General features: G+C 50.0%; 1 protein-coding gene across 1 annotated transcript in view; it reads left to right on the top strand.

Annotated features, from left to right (window-relative positions):
- Positions 1–13,901, top strand: part of LOC121638250 (NACHT, LRR and PYD domains-containing protein 12-like) — a 38,223-nt gene that overhangs the window by 12,504 nt on the left and 11,818 nt on the right. The gene's annotated exons all lie outside the window — the stretch shown is intronic.

Raw genomic sequence — 13,901 nt, 5'->3', positions numbered from 1 at the left:
ATGAAACAGTTCCTCTGGAGAAGGTAGTTCCTAGAACTAGGACAGTTATTAGAACTGCGTTCTTTGAACTTCTCTGTCAGAATGCGCCTATGAGGTAACCCACAGGTTACATGAGAGAGACATCCTGCATGGAGAGAGAGAACCGGTCTGACTGACGTCACCCTGCTGCTAACAGGAAGAGACAAAGATGCCAAGCAGACACCCCCCTCTAGATCTGGACTAAATTTTAAAGCATTTTTGCTTTCATTTGATCTGTTTGGTGTGTGATGTTCGTGTGGATGTTAGTAGTTTAAATCCTGCATTCACCACCAGGATTTTTACTCTTAAACCGAAAGATAAAGACCCTTCAGTTCTTTTTTTTTTTTTTCTTTTTTTTTTTTTTTTTCTTTTAACCTGTCTTGTCCAGCATCGTTGCAAACAGAATGATTGTCTGGCTGCTGTCTGGTGCTGGGCAATTTTACTCTATCAAGCAGGGATTTATACTACATGTATAAAGTCCCTCTTGATGACATGAAAAACTTTATTAAATCAGACTCTTAATGCTGGACTCGACCGGAGGGGACAGAGAGAGAGAGAGATAGAAAAGAAAGTAGAGAGAAGAGGGAGGGGAGAGAGAGGGACAGAAAGGGTGTGGGGAGTGCGGGTGGGGACTTAAAACATTATACAGAAAACCATGTAATCCATACTACTTACAACATATATAGCTAAGATCATCCTGGCCAGTAGGTCATTACACAACTAGTTGATAATAGTAACAATAATAATAATCACAATAATAGTAATAATAATAATAGTAGTAGTAATAATAATAAGAGTAAGAGTAATAATAATAATAATAAGAACAGAAATAATAAAAAAAAAGAAAAAAAAAAATGATAATAGATATAAGTGAAACTGCTGTATTCAAGAACACGCGCAGAGAAACCTGTGTGGATATGCTGGAGAACTCGGCCACACGGCGACGCAAAGACTGTGTGGAGACGTTCAGGAAGGAGTGACCATGCAGAGTGATCATGCAGATGCCACCTCACTTGAACAGAGGCCAGAGTCAGGCCAGCGGTCCCGAGACCCAGGCCACCAGCCCCCCCGTAGGCTACAGATCCCGACCGGTCCACAGAGACGACCACTCGCCCGCCCAGGAAGGCAGCAGCAGGAGACCCCAGCAGGAGCCGCCCCGCGGACACAGGGCACCGGCCCCGGCAGGCCGAGGCCAGCAGTCCCCGACCCCCCCGGGCACCGGCCGCCCGGGACAGACAGGGCAGAGGGCCCGGGCCCAGGAGCGCAGGGACACCCCCCACCCCCACAGGCCAGGGCCAGCACGCCACCCGGGGGGACCCGGCCCGCCCAGACGGCCACCGCCAGAGGCCAGCCCCACACCCCAGCGCCCAGCCGCACACCCCGAGAACCAGTCCTGCCCCCCCCCCCCAGACCAACACACACAAACACACACACTCTCCTTCCACTCCTCCATTCATCCTCCCACACATACACCATCCAACCCTCACATACTCTGTCCTCCCACACACACACACCATCCTTCCACCATCCATCCTTCCACACACACACCATCCTTCCACCATCCATCCTCCCACACACTCACCATCCTTCCACCATACACTCTCCCACACCTACCCCATCCTCCCACACACACATCATCCCTCCACCACTCATCCTCCCACACATACACCATCCTCCACCTTCACACCTCCCACGCACACACACACACACACACCATCCTTCCACTACCCATCCTCCAACACATACATCATTCTCCTACACATACACCGTCCTCCCTCTCCTACACCAAACATCCACCTTCACGTACCCCATCCTCCCACACACACACACACCACCCCTCCATCACCCACTCTCCCAAACATACACCACTCCCCCAAACACACACCATCCTCCCTCCCATACACCATCCATCCTCCTGCACACACACACCATTCTTCCACCATCCATCCTCCCACACACTCCCCATCCCTGCACCATACATTCTCCCACACATACCCCATCCTCCCCCACATACATCATCCCTCCACCATTCATCCTCCCACACCCACACCACCCCCCCTCCCACACACCACACATCCACCTCCACACACCCCACCCTCCCACACACACACACCATCCCTCCACCACCCATCCCCCCACACACACACCACTCTCCCCCCCACACACACACACACACACAAACACCATCCCCCCACCACCATCCTCCCGCCACCCCACGCCGCGGGGCGACAGCCCCAGCCAGGAGGCGAGGAGACACGAACCAGGCCCCCACCCCGCCCACCCCGCCCCAGTCCCCCACTCCCCACCCCCAAAACAGCACCTTCCCCCCAGGGCCAGCAGCCAAACCCCCCGGGGCAGCCCGCCCACGCCCCGGGCCAACGCGACAGGCCACCCGGCCCGCCCCGCCCCCGGGCCATCCATGGAGACAGGGGCGCTTGAAGACCCCATCCCCCCTCCCTCCCCCACTAGTGAGGGAATATATTATGTGCTGTTTGCAATTAAAAAAAGAGGGTTAAAATTGGGGGGCAGTAACTGCATTGAGGAGGGGGTGGGGCCACCTGAGCAGTCCCACCCACCTGACCTTGCATGTTCCACCCCCCAAAACGTGTTTGTATGTTGCAAATGTTATTTGTGCTCAGTGACTAAGTGGAATTAAAAGCTGGGAGGCATGCTGCCGCTCGGCGAAGCAACGGGGCCACTATGATGACCCCCCTGCCCCGCCCAGCGCAACAAGCACACCCCCCACGGCCCTACCTGTGTATGTAGTGAAGAGTGGGGAGGGGAGGGGTCAGGAGATGTAGGTCCAGAGGGGGGTAAGCCTCCCCCCTGGAAGACGACCCGCCAGTGGCTTAGGGCGCCCCCGTCCCCCGCCGGCCCCGAAGGGCGTCACAGGCCCAGAGCAGGCACCCCAACCCAGGCACGCCACGAACCCCCCCAGGGGCCAGCCCCCAGCCCAAGGGGCCACTTTCCTCTTTCTGAGTGGGAGGGGGGCGAGGCGAAGGAAGGGAACCCCAGGCCCCCGCCCCCAACACCCAGCCAGGGCGCCCCCCAGAGGACACGTCCTAACCCCCTGCAAACGCACACACACTCTCACACACCTCTATACACCAACACCTCAATACGTGCACATACCTCCACACACACACGTCACGCACATACCTATAAACACACACACCGGTGCCCACATACACACACACTCTCATACCCCTCCATACACATACACCACTACACACACACTCACATACATACCTGCATATACACACAAGCACCTCCATACATACTCACGCCTCCACCCACTCCTTCACTCCTCCACACACACCTCGACCTCCACGTGCACACACTCATATATACATACCTTCACACACACCCACATCCCACATAGACCTCCACACACACACCCGCACACTACTCACACACACACATACACGCACACACCCAGACCTTCATACACACCCACACACACATACAGCACACACGTCCCTCTACACCCACCCACACACCAGCATACCCACAGACACACACACACACACACCCACACACAAACACACCCCCACCCAGGTTCCGGGGCTGCGACCAAGCACCAGGGCACGGACCAACCCCCGGCATGGCACATCAGGACGGGCCCAGCCCCCCCCAGCAGCGGCAGACCCCCCACCCCCAGGAGCGGGGGGAGACCCGACGCCCCAGAGCCCGGGGCCCCCACCCGGCCCACCCCGGGCCCGACCGGCCACCCGGCCAGGGGCCGACGGACACCGACCCAGGCACCCCGGCAGCCACCCCCCACCGCCACGAGGCAGCCCCACCCCGGGGCCCACCCAATGCCGCCCGCCCAGACCGGAACCCCCGACCCAGCAGCGGAGCAGCCTAGATCCCCACCCAGGAGACAACCGGAGACCTGAAGCCACCAGGGACCCCCCACCCACATCCGCCCCCATCCCAGCGAAGCCGCAATCCTCCACCTACATTAAGTGATGTAGCCAGTCACAGGGGACCAGAGGGAATGAAAGTCATCTGACTGGTTCCTGGAGGAGACAGACATTGTCTCAATGCTGATGTGATCTAACAGGAGATTTCTAAACTGCTGGATAGACAAATTATTCTTATCTTTCCAGTTCACAAGAATAGTTTTCTTTGCGATGCATAAGACTGCGAGGACCAAGTTTATGGAGTGTATTCCTATGTTAGTGTCACCCAGGTCGCCCAGTAGGCAAAGTGTGGGGTTTGTAGGAAAACTAGTTTTAAACCATTTTGAGAGATCTTCACACACCTTAATCCAGAACCTTTGGACAGGTGTGCAGGACCACAGCGCATGGATGTAGCTATCAGAGGTGTTCTCAGAGCAGTGTGGGCAGATATCTGATGGTGAAAGGCCCATCCTGAACATCCTGTGTCCTGTATAATGAGTTCTATGGAGAATTTTGAATTGTATTAGTTGTATATTTGAATTCTGAGTCATTTTAAACGTGTTTAAACATATTTGTGACCATCTTTTCTGATCAAAGTTATTAGATAAATCATCTTCCCATTTTGAAGTTGGGAGAGATATCCTGTCTTCTAGCTTTGCAAGTAATCTATATATTTTTGATAATAATTTTGGAGTATTATGATTCAGGAGTATACAGGGGTATACTTCTTACATATAATTGATTTTAGTTGGTGGTACTCTAAGAATTTATTGCTGTTGATTCCATACTGTAAGACAATTGTGTTGAAAGATACAAAGTTTCCATTTTCTATTATCTGTCCTAACTGTTGTATTCCTTTAGTCTTCCATTGAGTGAAGTTTATCATCTTTTTGTTCTGCAGGATGTCAGGGTTGTTCCAGATGGGTGTAAGTCTACATGGAAAGAGGGAAGATCTGGTTATCTTACAGAATTCCCACCAAGCCATTAAGGAAAAACGGATGTTAAGGCTTTTAAAGCACTTATATGGTTTAATGGTTGAGCTGATGAACGGCAGGTCAGAGATGACTAAGTCCTCACACAAAGCCTGCTCCACATCTAGCCACGGCTCATCCAGATAACTGGGTTTGAGCCACTTGGAGATGTACTGCAGCCTGTTAGCTATAAAGTAGTTATTAAAGTTTGGTAGGTCCAGTCCTCCTCTATCTTTAGTCTGCTGTAAGGTTTTAAGACTGATACGTGACGGCTTGTTTTTCCAAAGAAACTTGGATATGAAAGAGTCCAGAGATTTAAACCAACTGGTGGAGGGTTTAGTGGGTATCATTGAAAATAAATAATTAACTTTAGGTAGAATCATCATCTTAAGGGTGGCAACTCTCCCCATTAGTGAGATGGGTAAGCGCCTCCACCGTAAGAGATCATCTTCTATTGTTTTTAGTAGCTGAACATAGTTTAATTTTGTTAAATCTGATAATCTGGGGGAAATATTTATACCTAAATATCTAATGTTTCCTGTCTGTATTTTGATATTAGGGATGTTTTGTAGGTCACAGTTGATGGACATGGCTGTAGTCTTAGACCAGTTAATAGAATAATCAGATATTGATGAGAACTTATTAATAACTGTGATTGTCTCAGAGAGTGATGTTTGTGAGTTCTGAAGGAAGAGTAATACATCATCTGCATAAAGACTTATTTTATGTTCTATATTTTTGCCCTGGATTCCTTTAATTTCTGTATTTTGTCTAATAGCAGCTGCTAACGGCTCTATGAATATGGCAAAAAGTGAGGGGGAGAGTGGGCAGCCCTGTCTGGTGCCTCTCTGTAAGCGGAAGCTTGGAGAAGTTTGATCGTTGGTTTTCACACATGCATTTGGGTTATTATATAATATTTTAATCCACTCTATGAAAGAAGGTCCAAACCCAAATTTGTCTAGTGTTGCAAATAGAAACTTCCAGTTTACCCTGTCGAAGGCTTTTTCTGCATCTAGAGAAATGATTGTGGATTCTAGATTATGTAAAGTAGAGTAATCAATGAGGTTAATTAGTCTACGTGTGTTAGTAGATGAATGTCGACCTTTTATAAAACCTGTCTGGTCCGGATGTATTATAAGAGGGGTTATTTTTTCTATCCTTCTGGCAAGAGCTTTACTAATTATTTTCAGGTCTACATTTATTAAAGATATGGGACGGTAACTGGATGGAAGTGTGGGGTCTTTGCCTGGTTTTAGCAATAGTGTTATATTAGCTAAGTTCATATTTTGCGGTATTTTTTGTTTTTCCTGTATTTCTAACAACATATTATAAAATGTAGGAGCTAGCGTTGTCCAGAATTCCTTGTAAAATTCTGCTGAGTAACCATCTGGACCCGGGGCTTTATTGTTGGGCATATGTTGGAGAGCTTCGTGGAGTTCATTTACAGTAATAGGTGCATCTAAATTTATTTTATTTTCATTTTTTAGTTTTGGTAGATTAATGTTGTTTAAAAATTGTTCAATATGTTCATCTGTTGGATTAATCTGTGATTCATGTAATGTTTTATAGAAGCTTCTAAACGTGTCATTTATCTTGTCTGGGTCATGGCTGATGTTTCCGTCTTGATCTTTAACAGAGGAGATTGTTGTTTTCTCCTTGTTTGTTTTTAGTTGATTTGCTAAAAACTTTCCAGATTTGTTACTGTGTTCAAAGTTCTCCAAGCGAAGTCTTTGCACTAAAAACTGTGTTTTTTTATCTATAATTTCTTTAAGCTGCCATTTAGTTTTCCTTATATTATTCATTGTGTGCTCTTCGGGGGAAATGCGGTAAGCCTCCTCCAATGATTTAATCCTGAGTTCTAATTCTAAAACTCTTGCTGTTTCCTTCTTCTTCTTATGTGAGGAGAAGGAAATTATTTTCCCTCGCATTACTGCTTTTCCTGCTTCCCAAAGGAGACACGCTGAAGTTTCAGGCATGTCATTTTTTTCTATATAAATTGACCATTCTTTTTTAAAATAATCAATAAACTCAGGATCTTTCAATAAAGAGGTGTTAAATCTCCAGCTTTTACCAATCGGTTTATTATTTTTGTTTCTCAGAGTGAATGAAACTGGTGCGTGATCGCTGATGCTGATTGGATGTATCTGAGTCTCTGAAATGTCGCCCATTAGTGAGTTACTATTTAATATATAATCTAGTCTAGAGAAGGAGTGGTGAACTGAAGAGAAGAAGGTGTATTCTCTTAGTTTAGGATGGTGAGAGCGCCAAGCATCGCAAAGACCAAAATCCTTCATGTACTGTTTGATAGTTTCTGACGACTGCCAGACTCGATGACTACCTGATGTGCTGCAGCGATCTTGTTCAGTCAAGACTACATTAAAATCACCAGCTAGCACTATTCTGTTATCTGAATAATTCTGGAGTGTAGCAAACAGGGAGTGGAAAAAGGAGGGATCATCTGCATTGGGGCCGTACACATTGGTAATACATAGTTTGATATTACAAATAGATAATAAAGTTATCAGAAATCTGCCTTCCGGATCCACTACTGTGCTATCTATGTCAAAATTTAGTCTCTTATTAATAAGAGTAGCTACTCCTCTCTGCCTAGAATTGTAACAAGCTGAGTAAACATGAGGAAACTGAGCTGTTTGAAGAAGATCTATGGTTGAGTTTGTTAGATGAGTCTCTTGTAGTAAGACAATGTCAGCCTGCAGCTCCTGTAATTTATTAAAGATCTTCAACCTCTTCTCCCTGGAACCGGCTCCATGTACATTCCAACAGACGATTTTTAACATGGTTATTGTGAACGGTTTAATGCTTCATGCGTGTTACTGACGCGTGTGTCTTTGTGCGCCCCTCTTGCGTGTTCGCGCGTGTTTGCATGCAGCCTGATTGCGCGCGTTTGTCCGTATGTTAAATGTCCGTATATGTACCTTAATGCGTGTTCTCTCATACATAAAACGCGAGTGTTTATATTTATCATGTATGGTGCGGCTGTGCGTCCTGACGGTTTTTGACCGGCCGCGTGCGCTGCTGATATTACGAGCTGGATTACAATTAACAGTGAAAGCGTGAAAGATAGTGAAAAGTGAGAAAAGTATTTGTGTGAAATATAAAAACAAAACAGAAAAAAATACATCGATCTAGGTGTAGAGGCTGTGGTGAGACGAGCAGTGTGTTCTACTGTCAGTGATCTATAATGGCGAGTTAAGAGTGATCATTTGGAGAGATTGACTTACAGCACCTGGGATCAGAAGAGCCACGGAGTGACGTCCGGGTCGCGGTACAGTTGTCCATTAATAAACAGTTTATCCACCGCGATGACAGCGCGAGCGCCATTAGCCATAGATTTCCGTCTGATGGTAAACAGGATTCTCCGTCGGTCCAGAATCTCTCTCGGATATTGGTCGTTTACTCCGAAGTTGGTCCCCTTCAGTTCGCGGCCCTGGTTCTTCACCTGCTCCTTCTGTTTGAAGCTGACGAACTTCGCTACGATGGGTCTTGGTCTGCTGGACCCGGGTTTCCTCCCGCCGAGCCGATGGACTCTGTGAAAGGAGATGTTTTTCACCGTTTCCTCTGGGAGCTTCAGGTGGGTTTTGATGAAGTTTTTCACCGTGGTCTCGGGGTCCTCCTCCGTCTGCTCTGGAATCCCTGCAAATACCAGGTTCTCTCTCATGCTCCGCGCCTGCAGATCGATCACCGTTTCCTTAATCTTCTTATTTTCATCTGAGAGACGGGTCAAGCCCTCGGTGAGGGATTTTACCGTCTCTCTGAGACCGGCATTTTCTGCAGCCAGACTTTCCACCTGCTTCTGGCTGAATTCTAATGATTCACGTAGCGCCTGGAACTCTTTGTGGAGAATTTCTACCAGACTCAAACGCGCATCAAAACTACTGAGTTTCTTATCTATAGAGATCAGAACATCTGTTGAGTCGTTCCCCGGTGGTGAAATAGCTCCAGGTGAATCCTCATTTCGCTGTCTCTTGGATTTAGATGAGGTGGAGGGGGTGGAGGTGTTGTTTGGTTTCCCCATGACGATTCTGTCGTAACAACGATCTATAAAATCTGCCACCATCAGTTCTAAATAAATCCAGTAATTGAAATGAAACAAAAACAATACACCTGTTGTTCCACCAACCCGCCACAAGACAGCGCTGTTTTTAAAAAAAATACAGTTAAGGTGGATTTATACTCGTGCAGCATCTGGTCGGTCATGGCACAGCTGACGGGCGGCTTCTGCGTGTGGTCGGTTATGGCGTAGCTTATGCTGTATGTATGAGTGTGCTCTCACACTGGAGTGTAGGACGAACGTGTCGTTTTGGTGTTGCGTTGCAGTTTCTCCTCCTAACCTGAAGGGGGCAGCGGGGGGGTATCTCACTAGGTCGGTATGAACTGTTTTAAAACAACAATGGCGTCCAGTATGGTTCTGTGTCTTTATTAGCTTGAGGAAGAAAATGAAGAAATAATTTGAACCACGCCTCTACGGAGGTCAGAGGCAGACCAAGAGACCCGGGCCCTCAGCAGCAGCCCCGGAGCACCAACCCAAGCTACCCCACCCCAAAGACGACTCCAGCCCCACCCGGAGGGCGGCAGAGGAGAGCCCCAGCCAGAGCCCCCACGGTCTTGGGGTACAGGTCCCCAGTGGGCCAAGATCGGCAGCCGTGATGTCACACTGTCTGTTTACGCCGCCATGTTGGGTGGCTAAAAGCTAGCTGGGACCCCGCTACAGTGACTGTTTGTCAGCAGGGACGGTGGACTGAACACCAACCAAACCAGTTCAGGGGCCTCATTTCTAAAACTAAAGGTGGCGTCTGCTGTGCAAAAAGGAAATGCTGCACTTCAGCTTTCAGACTTTCAGTTTTGGGCATTTCCAGAGAGTGTGTTTGTGTGTGTGTGTGTGTGGTCCGCCCCTTCCTGTCTACATGACCTGCAGCACCTCTTCCGTCGGGTGCATCCCTTTGGTGTTTGGGGTTAGAAAAGACTGGATGATGTTCGTCCAGAGCCTGAGCTGGTGCACGAGGTTGAGCGGTTCTGGCTAGATATAGCTGGACTCACCTCAACGCTCGGCTTGGGCTCTGGAACAACTGCCCTCGAGAGGGGCTGGACCCTCTTCCATTCTGGAGTTGCTCCCGGTGAGAGGCGCCGAGCAGGTGTAGGCCTGCTCATTGCCCCACAACTTGGCGCCTGTACATTGGGGTTTACCCCGGTGGACGAAAGGGTAGCCTCCCTCCGCCTTCGGGTGGGGAGGCGGGTCCTGACTGTTGTTTGTGCCTATGCACCAAATAGCAGTTCAGAGTACCCACCCTTTTTGGAGTCCTTGTGGGAGGTGTTGGAGAGCACTCCTTCTGGGGACTCCCTCGTTCTGCTGGGGGACTTCAATGCTCACGTGGGCAATGACAGCGAGACCTGGAGGGGCGTGATTGGGAGGAACGGCCCCCCTGATCTGAATCCGATTGGTGTTTCGTTGTTGGACTTCTGTGCTCGTCATGGATTGTCCATAACGAACACCTTGTTCAGACATAAGAGTGTCCACATGTGCACTTGGCACCAGGACACTCTAGGCCGCAGTTCGATGATCGACTTTGTAGTCGTGTCGTCAGACTTGCGGCCGCATGTCCTGGACACTCAGGTGAAGAGAGGGGCGGAGCTGTCAACTGCTCACCACCTGATGGTGAGTTGGCTCAGATGGTGGGGGAGGATGCCGGTCAGGCCTGGTAGATCCAAGCGTGTTGTGAGGGTCTGCTGGGAACGTCTGGCAGAGTCCCCTGTCAGAAAGAGTTTCAACTCCCATCTCCGGCAGAGCTTCAACCATGTCCCGGGTGAGGCGGGGGACATTGAGTCCGAGTGGGCTGTGTTCCATGCCTCTATTGTCGAGGCGGCCAGCCGCAGCTGTGGCCGTAAGGTCATCGGTGCCTGTCGTGGCGGTAACCCCCGAACTCGTTGTTGGACACCGGCAGTAAGGGATGCCGTCAAGCTGAAGAAGGAGTCCTATCGGGCCTTTTTGGCCTGTGGGACTCCAGAGGCAGCGGATGGGTATCCGCGGGCTAAGCAGAGCGCGGCTTTGGCAGTCGCTAAGGCAAAAGCTCGGGCGTGGGAGGAGTTTGGAAAGGCCATGGAGAATGACTTCCGGACGGCTTCGATGAGATTCTGGTCCACCATCCGGCGGCTCAGGAGGGGAAAGCAGTGCTCCATCAACACTGTGTACAGTGGGGATGGGGGACTGCTGACCTCGACTCAAGACGTTGTGAGGCGGTGGAGGGAATACTTCGAAGACCTCCTCAGTCCCACCAACACGTCTTCTGATGAGGAAGCAGAGTCTGGGGTAGCTGGTGCTGGCTCGCCTATCTCTGGGGCTGAGGTCGCTGAGGTGGTTAAAAATCCCTTTGGTGGCAAGGCCCAGGGGGTGGATGAGGTCCGCCCGGAGTTCCTTAAGGCTCTGGATGCTGTAGGGCTGTCTTGGTTGACACGCCTCTGCAGCATCGCGTGGACATCGGGGACAGTCCCCCTGGACTGGCAGACTGGGGTGGTGGTCCCCCTCTTCAAAAAGGGGGGATCACACTCCTCAGCCTCCCCGGTAAGGTCTATTCAGGGGTGCTGCAGAGGAGGGTCCGTCGGATTGTTGAACCTCGGATTGAGGAGGAGCAGTGTGGTTTTCATCCCAGTCCTGGAACAGTGGACCAGCTCTACACACTCTTTAGGGTCTTTGAGGGGGCATGGGAGTTTGCCCAACCAATCTACATGTGTTTTGTGGATTTGGAGAAGGCATTTGACCGTGTTCCCCGGGGACTCCTGTGGGGGGTACTCCGGGAGTATGGAGTGCCAGACTCGCTTGTAAGAGCTGTCCGATCACTGTACGACCGGTGTCAGAGCTTGGTCCGCATTGCCGGCAGTAAATCAGAATCATTTCCACTGTGGGTTGGACTCCGCCAAGGCTGTCCTCTGTCACCGATTCTGTTCATAACTTTTATGGACAGAATTTCTAGGCACAGCCGAGGTGTGGAGGGGATCCGGTTTGGTGGCCTCAGGATTGGGTATCTGCTCTTTGCAGATGATGTGGTTCTGTTGGCTTCACCGGGACGTGATCTTTAGCTCTCACTGGAGCGATTCGCAGCCGAGTGTGAAGCGGCTGGGATGAGAATCAGCACCTCCAAGTCCGAGACCATGGTCCTCAGCCGGAAAAGGGTGGAGTGCTCTCTCCGGGTCTGTGATAGGGTCCTGCCCCAAGTGGAGGAGTTTACATATCTCGGGGTCTTGTTCACGAGTGAGGGAAGGATGGAGCGGGAGATCGACAGGCGGATCGGTGTGGCTTCCGCAGTGATGCAGTCTCTGCATCAGTCTGTTGTGGTGAAAAGAGAGCTGAGCCAAAAGGCAAAGCTCTCGATTTACCGGTCGATCTACGTTCCTACCCTCACCTATGGTCATGAGCTGTGGGTAATGACCGAAAGAACGAGATCACGAATACAAGCAGCCGAAATGAGTTTCCTCCGCAGGGTGGCCGGGCTCTCCCTTAGAGATAGGGTGAGAAGCTCGGTGATCCGGGAGGGGCTCAGAGTAGAGCCGCTGCTCCTCCACATCGAGAGGAGCCAGATGAGGTGGCTCGGGCATCTGGTTAGAATGCCTCCTGGATGCCTCCCTGGTAAGGTGTTCCAGGCACGCCCCACCGGAAAGAGGCCCTGGGGCAGACTACATCTCTCGGCTGGCCTGGGAACGCCTTGGGATCCCTCCGGATGAGCTGGTGAATGTGGCCGGGGAGAGGGAAGTCTGGGTTTCCCTGCTTAGGCAGCTGCCCCCGCGACCCGACTCCGGATAAGCGGAAGAAAATGGATGGATGGATGGATGGATGGATGGATGTTCTTCCAGCTGAACTCTTGACCCAGTGGTTGAACGCTGCACCGCGCACACCTGCCATTCCTCCTGTTACCTCAGCTGCTAGTTCTCTTTCCCACTTTGCTTTTATACAGTGCTAAATCCCCCCGACTCGTACACACAGCTGTGTATGATGCTCCTACTCTCCCCTTGATGACTCCATTCTGCTCTGTGGTCTTATCTAGTCCAGCATAATGCTGCCTGATCTGTGCTGTGTAATAGTAATCTTCGAGGTTTGGACCGCCATTGCCCCTTTCTCCTTGGATAGTTGTGGCGTTGCCAGTCTGATCCTGGGCTGCCCCCCCCCAATGAACCTGGGTCTTTTTTTTGTCCCACTCTATAACCTGTGGTACAGGTATGGGTGGGGATTGGTAGAGGTCCAGTAGTCATCCATCGTCCTAGGTCCCTCTTGATGTTTATGTTGATCTGTTTATAATTTGCATCGTATAGCTTGTTTACCCCTTTTGTAATATTTACCCCGAGTTAATTTGGTCCATGTCCCATTTAAGTTTGTATTTGTGTTTAATCTCTGTTGTGTGTGTGTGTAGTTTAAAGCCAGTGTCTGTGTGTTTGTCACGTTTGTACCCTGATCTGGCTGTCCTCCATACGCCATCACGTCATCTGCAAATAGACTCAGTTTGTGCTTCAGACCGCCCACCTCCACCCCGTCTTTAATCAGATACCGAAGAGTGTTGGAGACAGACGACGTCCCTTCTTGTCGACCTCTAACTTAACCCGACCTGTCAGCTTCCCGTTCGCCGCCGCCGCTGCTGTCGGCTCCTGATACAGTGATTGAAGACATTTGACATTTTTTAATGAGACCTCATTAAAACCAACCTTTTTTAGGACATTACAGATACGACCACCTAATGCTATGTAATGCGTCTTCAGCAGCCGTCCTAGGGCTGCATTCAGAAAAAAGTGCTATTTTTTCACAAAATGTTTTTTGCTCTGAACTTAAACAAAAAAAAAACAAAAAACTAACAAGTTGAGGTCCAAACTGGTTCAATGTTTATTAAAGCCTTTTTAGGAATTAGTTCCTCCTTCGTTCTTCAGACCAGAGCCTCCTGGAGGTCCCAAAGACCCGTTTTAAAACCCGGGAGACCTGGTTTCCAGGCTGTATCCAGACTCTGGATTG

This window comes from Melanotaenia boesemani, chromosome 4 (assembly GCF_017639745.1).
Source record: "Melanotaenia boesemani isolate fMelBoe1 chromosome 4, fMelBoe1.pri, whole genome shotgun sequence".
Lineage (NCBI taxonomy): Eukaryota > Metazoa > Chordata > Actinopteri > Atheriniformes > Melanotaeniidae > Melanotaenia > Melanotaenia boesemani.
The sequence above is the reverse complement of the archived record's forward strand: the minus strand, read 5'-3'. Positions and strand labels throughout refer to the sequence as shown.